Raw genomic sequence first — 11798 nt, forward strand, 5'->3', positions numbered from 1 at the left:
AGTCCAGTGCCACAGGGGTCGCTGGACGACATGGTGCCCACAGTCATCAGTGGGGAGACGGTGACAGGAGTTGGGGGACCGGACACTGCTCAATAGGACCGGACAAAAAAGCAAGAGGGTGAATAACGAGCAGGGAGTGGGGGGACAGGGGAGATCGGCACAATGGCATACATGCACAAGTAAGTAAAGCACAGCTGTGGACAAATCATGCCCCAGACCCCAACTCCCACCAAGGGAACAATGTACCCAAGTATGCAACATTTCAGCACTGTATGAGCATAGAAGTCAGAGGCACACCGCATGTAAGGGATAAGGGGCAGGCAAATCAGAGCTGCAGGGGCGACTCCCCCAAAATGCGGCACACGCACACCACGTGCACAGCACATCAATATTGACAATGAAGTGGCACAAACCGCAACACGTCCACCACAGAACAGAGGACATAACTGGTGCCGACTGGGTGTAGACACCGGCCAGTCACAAGTGGCATTGCAGGGAAATGTAAGCTGATAATGTACAAGTACAAACACACAGCCGTGATGTTGTCAAAATGTCCACTGTCCAGCAGCAAATGGGCAGCCCCACCGAAACAGTCATGCAGTCTGTATGTAAACGTGTACAATGCAACAACACACATGTAAACACATTGTTAAACTGCATCTCCCCTTCACATTGCAGAGGGACAATCACCACCTCCTGCAGAGCAGTCCCAACCTCTCTTCTCTGATGATCAATCAATCAAAGCATTTGTATAGCGCGCTAGGGGAGGGGGGTCCGCTACTGCTTGAACAGCCAGGTCTTGAGCAGCTTCCTGAAGGCGAGGTGGTCCTGGGTAAGGCGGAGGTGGGTCGGGAGGGAGTTCCAGGTCTTGGCGGTGAGGTAGGAGAAGGACCTTCCTCCTGTGGTGGCTCTTCGGAAGCGGGGGATGGCGGCGAGGGCGTGGCAGGTCGATCGAAGCTGGCGTTTGGGAGCGTAGAAGTTGAGGCGGTTATTGAGGTATCCTGGGCCTTGGTTGTGTAGGGCTTTGTGTGTGTGGGTGAGGAGACGGAAGGTGATTCTCTTGTTGACCGGGAGCCAGTGCAGGTCTCTCAGATGTCCAGAGATGTGGTTGCGGCGGGGGATGTCCAGGATGAGTCGTGCTGAGGCGTTCTGATGATGAAGAGGACCATGACACCTTTGACTCCGACACCCTCCGAGAGTTCATTGACAGTCTCCACAGCACACCTCCAGGAGCAGGGCAGCCCAGCTGCAATGAGGAGAACCCACTCCCTGCACAGACCACACTGCAGGCAGCACCCACCACCACGGCTGCCTCCCAGGACCCCCATGAAGAACACATGGCCTTCCAACACCATGTGTGGGATGCCAGGAGCAGCTGGCTGAACAGGTGAGGGTGGGCTTCGACCGCATGGCAGACAAACTAGATGCCATACGTAGGTGTCTAAGTCCCATCAGGGACCACTCACAGTCCCTAACGGACACCCACAGTCCGCTCCATGCTCTCCAACGAACCATGGCTGACATCGCTAGAGTCCTGACTGTGAGACAAGAATGACTGTCTAGTCAGAGTGGCTCCAGTGAGCTCGCCCGTGAGTTGGGACTCATGCGGAGGCTCATGGAGAACATGGAGCGGGCCAATGCGGAAAGAGCAGCTGCCACGGCTGCACACCGTGAGAGGTAGCTGGGTTCCACAATGACCTTAAAACCATCATCATGCCATTGCTGCCACAAGGCCTGGTGCCGGCGCCGATGCATGCTGCAGCTACCACTACATCCACATCTCCACCCCCTAAAGTGTCAGTCCCACACAGTGCGGCAGACATTCCACCTCCAGATCCTGAGGTGTCACTGCCATACAGTACTGGAGAGAGCCCAGCACCACCCACACATGAGGGACATAAGACCGCAGAGGACGAAGAGGCGGACGAATCTGCCCTCGTGGTCAGAAGGAAGTAGTAGCATTCATCTCCACCTCATGGCCGGTTTCAGCTTGGTTCTGCCCTCTGCATCATCACCTTCCTCTGTCCCCCGATACACTCTGTGACACTCACCTTGGACCTTGCAATAAACTGCCATATTCTGTTTGATTGCCAATGACACAGCTATCAGACTTCGGACTGAACTCCTCCACTTCCTTTGTACTTGTCATTCCCTGAATGACTCTGGCTGGCCCTCCACGGGCCACAATTTGAAAGTGGGCTTTGCATGGCCCTGCACTGCTCCAGATGCAACACTCTACTGAATGCGCATTAAACATTCCGAATCACACAGATATGTCGTCTCTATGGTTTTTCAAGTGTGGATAATTGTGGGGTCAGTGAATTCCTCTTACGTCCATGTGGCTCATGTCGTTGGACTTGGGTCACAGGGTGACACATTGTCGATTGTCGTCCAGGTGGCGCCGACGCAATAAAAGTGACACACATATTTGTTACTTCCTTGCAGAGACCCCTGGGGTCATTGTTCAAACCCTTACGCTGGAGTGGCATACGCCAGGCCAGCCCACTATGCTTAGGCTCCAGGGGGGGACAACAACGCCACATGTGCCAGGACTCCCCTGTAGTGATCTGCTGCTCACAGGTCTAGTTGTCAGCATTCCACGGCCACTCCCTCCTGGCTGGTTCACACCCACACCACACCCATCTAGCACACGCGTCACAGCACTTGTGACACTGCCAATAAAAAGGGCCGGGCGCACGCGCACAACGCCATTTCCAACCTCTCTTGGGGTGTACCGTGTGGTGTGCATGTAAGCATGGGGGTCGAGGGGCCTGCAATATCACATTCTGCAGGCCCGGAGGGGACATGATGGCGTCGGCACCATGATACCCAATCACAGAGGGTCGATGACTGTGGGGGCACAGACTTGGTGGCACGGGATACACTGCGGCCGGCACAGGCACACCGCCACAGGACGATGACTTTCGGTGCACTAAGGTAGGGGCACCTTAAGTGCTGAGCGAGTGTGCAGCTTGCGATGAGGCCAAGTGCACTGGTATGTCCTCTGCCATGGAGTAATCAAGACCCAGCACCAAATGTGAGACCTGGTGGCCTGCTGAGCGTGTCTGCATGATGTGGAGGGTGCCATGTCTGCAGGCCCCGGACTTGTGGCTTGCAGCGGCATGTGGTGGACCCTCTTTTCTACATGCCGGTGGCGGAAGGTGAGCAGTGAGGCCTGGGTGCGCAGGGGCGGGCATGCACCGCTGGGCAGTGGGAGGGGCTGGGGCGCATCTGCCTGGATGCGCTGGGGCAGGCATGCACCACTGGGCGGCGGGAGGGGCTGGGGTGCATCTGCCTGGGTGTGCAGGGGCAGGCATGCACTGCTGAGTGGCGGGAGGGGCTGGGGTGCATCTGCCTGGGTGCGCAGGGGTGGGCATGCACCACTGGGCGGCGGGAGGGGCTGGGGTGCAGCTGCCTGGGTGCGCAGGGGTGCTCAGGCAATGATGTCTTGTGCAATTGTATGTACTTTGCCATTCATGTATTTGGACTCTGTTTCAGATGGTGGGTCTGTCTCAAATGTGGGACCTGGTGAACTGCACTACATACCAGCACGTGGTTGGAGACACACCAGTGGCGCAGGTGGGCAATGTGGCCTGGGTGCGCAGTGTCTGCACTCGGTCTCCCTGTCCCTCTCTTCTTTTCTCTAGCTCTCTCTCCCCTCTCTGTCCACCTATCTTTCTCTCCCCCTCTCTGTCTGTCTTTCTCTTGCTCCCCCTCTCTGTCCGTCTTTCTCTCGCTCCCCCTCTCTGATCGTCTTTCTCTCGCTCCCCCTCTCTGTCCGTCTATCTCTCTCTCCCTCTCCCTGTCCGTCTTTCTCTCGCTCCCCCTCTCTGTCCCGAGGGGAGCCGACATGTGTCTTTATTTCTGTTCTGTGTTTCTTTTAATACATTTTCATTTGATGCTTCGAAGGTGAATGTGTGATGCTCATTTTTGTGATGACATGTGCATGTCACCAGATGTGATTGTGTGACATCATGCGGGTTATTTGGTATATGTTTCTCTGTGGTTGATGTGACATATCTTTGTCTGGGGGTGGGGCGGGGGGTGCCCAGAGTGGGGCCCCCGGGGAAAGGCGGTCCTGGGGGTGATGGAGGTGGGTGTTGTTTCCCTCTTGGAGCTCCGGGATGCAGCTTTAGTGGCTCCATGGCATCTGTTGTTCTTCAAGTGTCACTCTGGACTGGGCTCTCTTTTGTGGTGCAGGTTGTAGTCCGACTTTGCACCAGGTCAGAGCAGGTGTTAGTTTCCTGGTGCTAACGTGTCTTATCGCATGTTTTGTGTTCTTATAGCAGATCAGGCTGGTCGTTGAGAATGTTGTGGTGTGGTGTTGTCGTGGCTTTTTGCGTGGGAACGCCTACTCTGCATCTCATTAGCGATAGTTGCCGGGGTCATCCTTGGCGATGTTTTTTGCAGCTGCTATCGCCAGAAAACTGGTGATATGGGCTGTTTGCACGAGCTTGTGAATGGGTTGGTAAGTTTATCGCAAATTTGGCTGCGTTAAGGTGCCGATAACTCGGCGATAGATCTTCGAGAATATGGCCCTAAGTATTTGTATTTCATACGCTTATGAACTCTTTATTACCACTGATGTCAAAAACCTTCTATACAAACAAAGGAATGCACAGAAAACAGTCAATACAGTGTGGTTTGACGAAGAATGTAATAACATAAAAGAGGGACTGAAAGCATTATTCCACATAGAAAGACCTTCAGACATAATTACCGCAAGAAGTAGTTGCAAGCTATTGATCATAAAAAAGATGGAAGAAGTCCTTTATAGCAAATGACTTATGATAGAAAAAGCTGCAGTCAAGAAAGACTGGAGGACTTTCTGACAGAAAATCAGAGAGGCCTATGTTAGAAACTGGGTTTCTTGTTGGCCCAGGTATGCACCCTGTCCAAGCAGAAACCACAATCCTAGTCAGGGTAAGTCACTAACACACTCTAAATTAACCTGGGATCCCCCCCTAGTAGCTTGGCACACAGCAGTCAGGCTTAACTTACAAAGCAATACGTAAAACACAATAAATATAACCAGAGTTATGAATTTTTAAAGACTAAACTGAAATGTATTTCTGAAAAACATAAAGTGCCAACCAGGGCTGTCTGGTCATGCTAGACTGAGTAAAATCCAAAAGTTCAGGCTGACCGCTATGGAGCATGGATCAAATACAGGGACCAGCCTTGGCCCACTGAAACAGTGCCTTGGTTCGTGGTTGCGTCAACATTGAGATGCAAGGAGCAAGGGAGGCAATGCGTCATCGTAGATCCCTTTAGATGTAGGTGATGCATCTGTTCCGAGCCACACAAGTCAGAGATGCACCTTTGTCGAACCACAAGATGCAGGCGATGCAATAGGAACTGGAGGCGCTGCACTGTGCAGTCGGTGATATGATGTCTTTGGTTCTTGCAGCAGCGGCGTTGCGTCAAGGGAGATGCGCCGGTTACGAGCCACACTATGATGGCAATGCATGGATTTTCACTGAAGCAGAATTGTATACCCAATTCCAAGGGCCCAGGGTTGGATTGGCACCACTTGGTAGTGCAAGATTCTCAGATTGCAGAGTGCAGGTGCTGTAGGTGGATGGTTGGAAGTCTTTGATGTCCGTGAGACTTCAAAACAGGAGGCAAGCCCTTTGACTCACTTTGTTACTGGGCTGGAGGCATGTAGGTTCAGTCCTTCTCACTACCAGGCAAGAGGACAGCAGGCTGCACGTCAGCACAGCAGAGCAGGAGTCCAGCAGAGTGGCAGTCCCTTCTGTAGCACAGTAGTCCTTCTTTATCCAGAGGTCCAGAAGTGTAATGAGTTGTTGGTGTCTGAAGTCCAGTAAGTGTACCCAGTTGTGACTTTGAAGTGTGGGAGACTTCAAAGAGAGGCCTGTCTGCCCTGGCTCCAGACTCACTAAAGAGGGTATGCAGCACCTTGAGAACCTTAAGGGTTAGTAGCCACACTATATAAACTCCTGATTTATTGATTGATTGATTGATCGATTGTGTGGGGACAGGACCCAGACTATTCAGGTGTAAGTGTCAGCTCCTTCCCCCATCCTGCCCAGGATGGCCCTTCAGGATGTGGATGGCCCATCACCCACACCTAACCTCCCTTTGTGTATGATTGTCTAGAGGGAATGCACAAAGCCCAGCTGTCACCCACCCCAGATGTGCATTCAGAGAAAGGCAGAAGACACTAAATGGTCAAAGTTAGAGAATGCCAACTTTCTAAAAGTACATACAGTAGGAAAGGGTTGGTACACTCAGAGATTCCCTGTAAGCCTGTGCTTCCTTTTGTGACCCACTTCCTGGTTGGCTTATGCTGTCGATGAGTTCCAAACCCATTTTCAATTTGGGGTTCTCCTCAAGACGCAGAACAGAAGGGTAGATTCTCCTCAGTTGCATTGTTTTCATTCTATTCATCAATTTCTTTTTTTTGCCAATACAGCAAGTAGTTTGATGAAATGCGGCCATTTGCAGCTAGAACCAATATCTTCAACCTTTCCTCTGTGATATTGGATGTAGTCTCGAAAAGGTATTCACACATCTTGTTTATACGCAGGATTAGTGTATTTATTGCAAGTTCAGTTTTTCTGACTTGTGATCAGATGCTCAAAGGTCGGCTTCCAAAACTTTCTAAAAGTGGCATTTTCAGAATTACAATTTCAAATCTAACTTCACCATAAGGTGGGATTTTTAATTGTGATTCAAGATACAGAAAACTTAGTGGTCCTATTTCTTCCCAACTGGAAATTACACTTATAAAATGTAATACGGTAATCCCAATCTTAACCTATGGGTGAGATAGGCCTTACAGTAGGGAAAAACGCATGTAGGAGTTTTTCACTACACATACATGTAAGATTTAAAAGTAAATGTTCTACTTTTTAGATTCACTGCACCCTGCCCTTGCACTGTCCAGGGCTACCTTAGGGGTGACTTGCATGTATTAAATAGGAAGGTTTGGAGCTGGCCTGAGGGTTAACGTGCCAGGTGGACATGGCTGTTTAAAACTGCACACACAGGCTCTGCAATGGCAGGCCTGAAACAAGTTTACAGGGCTACTGAAGAGGGTTGCACAATCAGTGCTTCAGGTCCACTCGTAGCATTTAATTTACAGGCCCTGGATAGGGGTAGGCACAGTTGGCATAGTGCCACTACGCGGAGTTCCACAGAGTTATGAAAAAAATCCTGCGGCCAGCCAAGAGTCCATGAGCCTGGGACGGGGGTCCCTTGTGCCCGGACAGGCTCCCAGATCCCCATGACCTGGCTGGATTGAGAGGCAGGGACCGGGCCCGGGTCCTGGGTTTTGGGCAGGGCCTGGGGTGTGGGAGCACCCATCCTGCAGCCTGCCCAGGGGTCGTCTGCCCGGGACAGGGGTCCCTGGTGCAGAGCCCCTTGGCCCTCGAAAGGGCAAGCGGGAGATCTCCCCAAAGGCTCTGACGGTCAAATTGGTGTCCTTCGGGGACAGCCATCTGGTCCCGCCTTTCCCCTAAGCCATCTGGACGTGCACAATGCTTTCCAATGGGGTGGCCAGATGGCCAGGCTGCCCTGGAGATTCCAATAAGGGCTCATTTGCCTCCCCGATCATTTCCAGAGCGACAGGAGGTCGGGCGCCCCAGTGCCCTGGGTCCCCTCCATCACTCAGTACGCACGGGTCACCAGAAAGAAGGGTAGCTTTCCTCCGGATTACTAGGGGCAGGGTATGCCGGAACTGCCCCGGGCTGGCGGTTCTCAGCCAGGGATCAGATGGGCTAGTCCCGGACAACTCCTCCCCACTGCCTGGGGCTCCCTCCTACGGCCTGCCACACGACCAAGTGTCCAGGACAGGCTCCATTGGTCCTGGCAAGTCCTCCCCTGGGTGTCCGGGCCCGAGAGCTCTGGCTGGGTGCTCCCACCTTGGGCTCCGTCCCACACCCTGGGCCAGGGCGTGCCTTCCCCAGCTTGGCTGGGTACAGGAGCATAGGCCAGGGCCCTTGGTGGCCTGACGCAGGTCTGTGGAGGCCTCCCCAGTGCAGCATGGCCTGGGACTACCAGGTGGGCCCAGGGATGGGTTAAGCTCCGCCATGGGCCTGAGTTGGAGGTCTGCCAGGGACCCCCATTCTCAGCCCCGGGCCTGAGGCCCAGCTGGGGCCACCGAACCCTCCGAGACACGAAGTCCCCCAGCCCTGCAAGGGCAGGTGGGATCCCTACCTCAAAGGCTCAGGCGGGCAGATGGGTGTCCTTCGGTCATGGCCATCTGGTCGCGCCTTTCCCGTCGGCCATCTGGTAACGCGCAATGTTTTCCAACGGGGCGACCAGTTGGCCGGGCCGGCCTGGAAGTCCCGATGAGGGCTCGTCCACCTCCCTGATCCCAGCCAGGGCTCCAGGAAGTCGGGCACCTCCGTGCCCTGGGTTCGCTCCCTCACTCGGTGCGCACGGGTTACCAGAAAGAAGGGTAGCTTTCCTCCGGATTACTAGGGACAGGGTATGCCGGAACCGCTTCTGGGTTGGCGGTTCTCACCCAGGGACCAGATGGGCTTAGGCAGGGCACCACCTTCCCCCCCTGTCCGGGTCTTCGCCCTCTGGCCTGCCGCATGGCAAAGTGCCCAGGACGAGCTCCTTCGGGCTCGGGCGGTCCTCCCTTGGGCGTCCGGGCCCGAGAGCTCTGGCCGGATGCTCCCTACACTGGGCTACGTCCTCCACTCTGCCATGGGCCCGGGGCCCGTCAGATGTTCCTCAGCTCGGTTTGGGTTCAGGAGCTCCGGCAGGGGCTCTTGGCGGCCCTGGGTTGCAGGGTGCCCCCCCCCACCCCAGGCTCTGTCCTCGGGCCTGGCAGGGTGCCTGGGATGTGGGTCTTGAGGAGGCCTCCCCTGCACATGACAGCCCGAGACCTCCAGCAGGGTTTAGGGGACCGGGCTCTGTCCTGCTTTGCCCACCTGTCAATGTACCTGGGGGACCCCTGATCAGAGGTCCATCGGGGACTCCCGTCTTCATCTCCAGGCCCGAGGCCCAGCCGAGTTCTCCGAGCCCCTGGGACACAGAGTCCCCGAGCTCTCCGAAGGGCAGGCAGGAGCCCTCCCGCAAAGGCTCAGAGTGGGCAGATTGGCTTCCTTCAGACCCCGCCATCTGGTCGTACCTCCCCCCTCGGTCATCTGGTCGCATTCAATGCTCTCCAATGGGGCGACCAGATGGCCCTGCTGCCCTGGAAGCCACTTTGGTCACTCTAGATAACCTCGGAACGAACGCATGTCCCCGTGACGGCGACGATACATTCGGATGTCTGCCCTATTATCTTTCGATGGTACTTTCTGTGCCTACCATGGTGACCACGGGTAATAGGGAATCAGGGTTCGAATACAGAGAGGGAGCCTGAGAAATGGCTACCACATCTAAGGAAGGCAGCAGGCGCGTAAATGAGGTAGTGATGAAAAATAACAATACGGGACTCTTTCAAGGCCCTGTAATTGGAATGGGTACACTTTAAATCCTTTAACGAGGATCCATTAGAGGGCAAGTTTGGTGCTAGCAGCCATGGTAATTCCAGCTCCAATAGCGTATATTAAAGTTGCTGCAGTAAAAAAAGCTCGTAGTTGGATCTTGGGATCGAGCTAGTGGTCCGCTGTGAGGCGAGCTACCGCCCCTGCCTCTCGGGCCCCCTTGTTGCTCTTGACTGAGTGCCCTGGGGGTCTGAAGCGTTTGCTTTGAAAACATTAGAGTGTTCAAAGCAGGCCGGTTGCCTGAATACTTTAGCTAGGAATAATGGAATAAGACTCCGGTTCTATTTTGTTGGTTTTCAAAACTTGGGCCATGATTAAGAGGGGCTGGGGGCATTCATATTGTGCTGTTAGAGCTGAAATTCTTGGACCGGCGCAAGACGAACCAAACTGAAAGCATCTGCCGAGAATGTTTTCTTTAATCAAGAACGAAAGACGAAGGTTGGAAGACGATCAGATACCGTCATAGTTCCGACCATAAACGATGCTGACTAGCGATCCTGCTGAGTTATTCCCGTGACTCGCCGAGCAGCTTCCGGGAAACCAAAGTCTTTGGGGAGTATGGTTGCAAAGATGAAACTTAAGGAATTGACGGAAGGGCACCACCAGGAGTGGACTCCATACGGTAAACCTCACCGGGCCCGGACACGGAAAGGATTGACAGATTGATAGCTCTTTATTGATTCTGTGGGTGGTGGTGAATGGCCGTTCTTAGTTGGTAGAGCGATTTGTCAGGTTAATACCAATAACGAACAAGACTCCTCCATGCTAACTAGTTAGACAACCCCCAGCGGTTGGCGTCTAACTTCTTAGAGGGACAAGAAGTAGTGTTCAGCCACACGAGCAATAACAGGTCTGTGATGCCCTTAGATGTCCGGGGCTGCACGCGCGCTACATGGACTGGATCAGCGTGTGTCTACCCTTTGCCGACAGGTGCGGGTAACCCACTGAACCCCATTCGTGATAGGGATTGGGATTGCAATTATTTCCCATGAATGAGGAATTCCCAGTAAGTGCGGGTCATAAGCTAGCGTTGATTAAGTCCCTGCACTTTGTACAAACCACCCGTCGCTACTACCGATTGGATGGTTTAGTGAGGTCCTCGGATCAACCCCGCCGGGGTCAGCAATGGCCCTGGTGGAGCACCGAGAAGACAATCAAACTTGACTGTCTAGAGGAAGTAAAAGTAGTAACCAGGTTTCCCTAGGTGAACCTGCGGAAGGATCATTAACGGCGGAGCGGCTCAAGCGACCGTTGGCACCAACCCGAAGCCCTTGGCTGCCTCCTGCAAGCACACACCGTAGGCACAGGGACCTGCCCTGGCATAAGCACAGGACCAGGGTAGGCTCACTCGACCTGGCTGCATTCAAAAGCAGGGACCGGGCCGGGGGAAGTGTCTTGCTAGCTCCGCTCCGCTGACGAAGCGGAGTTCTCTGCCTACCCCTAGCCCTGGACACATGTAGTGCACTTTAGGAGGGACCAATAGGTATATTAAATATGTCAACTGTGGATAAGCCAATGTTACCATGTTTAAAGCAGAGAGCACATGCACATTAGCACTGGTTAGAAGTGGTAAAGTGCCCAGAGATCTAAGGCCAGCAAAAACAGGAGGTCTGAAGGAAAAAGTAAGAGGAAAGCACTCCAAGGATGTAACAGCCTAAGTGCAATAGGAATTCTCCTTGAAGGTAATATCTCAAATGATATCTGGATACAATATGTCTACCCAGTATTTCTTCCCATTTATTCACTAAATACTACTGACTTCAACACTACTTCCGGGGCACCTTTCAATACTAGCTGCTCTCGAGAGACCTATAAGAAGCCATCTTTGAGGAGGAAAACCTGATGTCAGCAAAAACAGGACCTAGCAAAGGGGAAAGTCCCTACCCCTAATATGATACCAATAACGATTTTTTAGTATAGTCCAATGTGGTGCCTGTTAGACCTGGCATCATTGGCATGAGTCTCTCCCCCATTTTTTCTGTTTGCCTCCTCTGGTTACGATGTTTTTGCTGGATTATTGCTTTGGGCACTGTGCCACTGCTGATCAGTGCCACAGTGCAAGTGCTCCCTATGTTAAATTGTTACATTGATTGGTGTTACCATGATTGGCTTGGTTGACTTACTGTTCAGACCCTAGTCTAGTGCACTGCGTGTGCCAAGGGCGTGTAAGTTAACTGCTGCTGGTGGGCTTGCAGCACTGGTTGTGCCACCCACAGAAGCAGCGTGTAAAATGTGTCTCAGGCCTGCCACCGCAGCGCCTGCGTGCAGTCCCTGACTGCCATGTCGACTTGGTAAGGAAACCCACTTACCAGTCTCTAAACCTTCACTTTG

At 53.3% G+C, this 11798-nt stretch overlaps 1 pseudogene; it reads left to right on the forward strand.

The window, feature by feature from the left end:
* Positions 1 to 10018: 10018 nt before the first annotated feature.
* Positions 10019 to 10686, forward strand: LOC146855230 (18S ribosomal RNA; annotated as a pseudogene; the record flags this gene model as incomplete).
* Between the last annotated feature and the right edge of the window lie 1112 nt (positions 10687 to 11798).

This window comes from Triturus cristatus, chromosome 4_1 (assembly GCF_964204655.1).
Source record: "Triturus cristatus chromosome 4_1, aTriCri1.1, whole genome shotgun sequence".
Classification (NCBI taxonomy): Eukaryota; Metazoa; Chordata; class Amphibia; order Caudata; family Salamandridae; genus Triturus; species Triturus cristatus.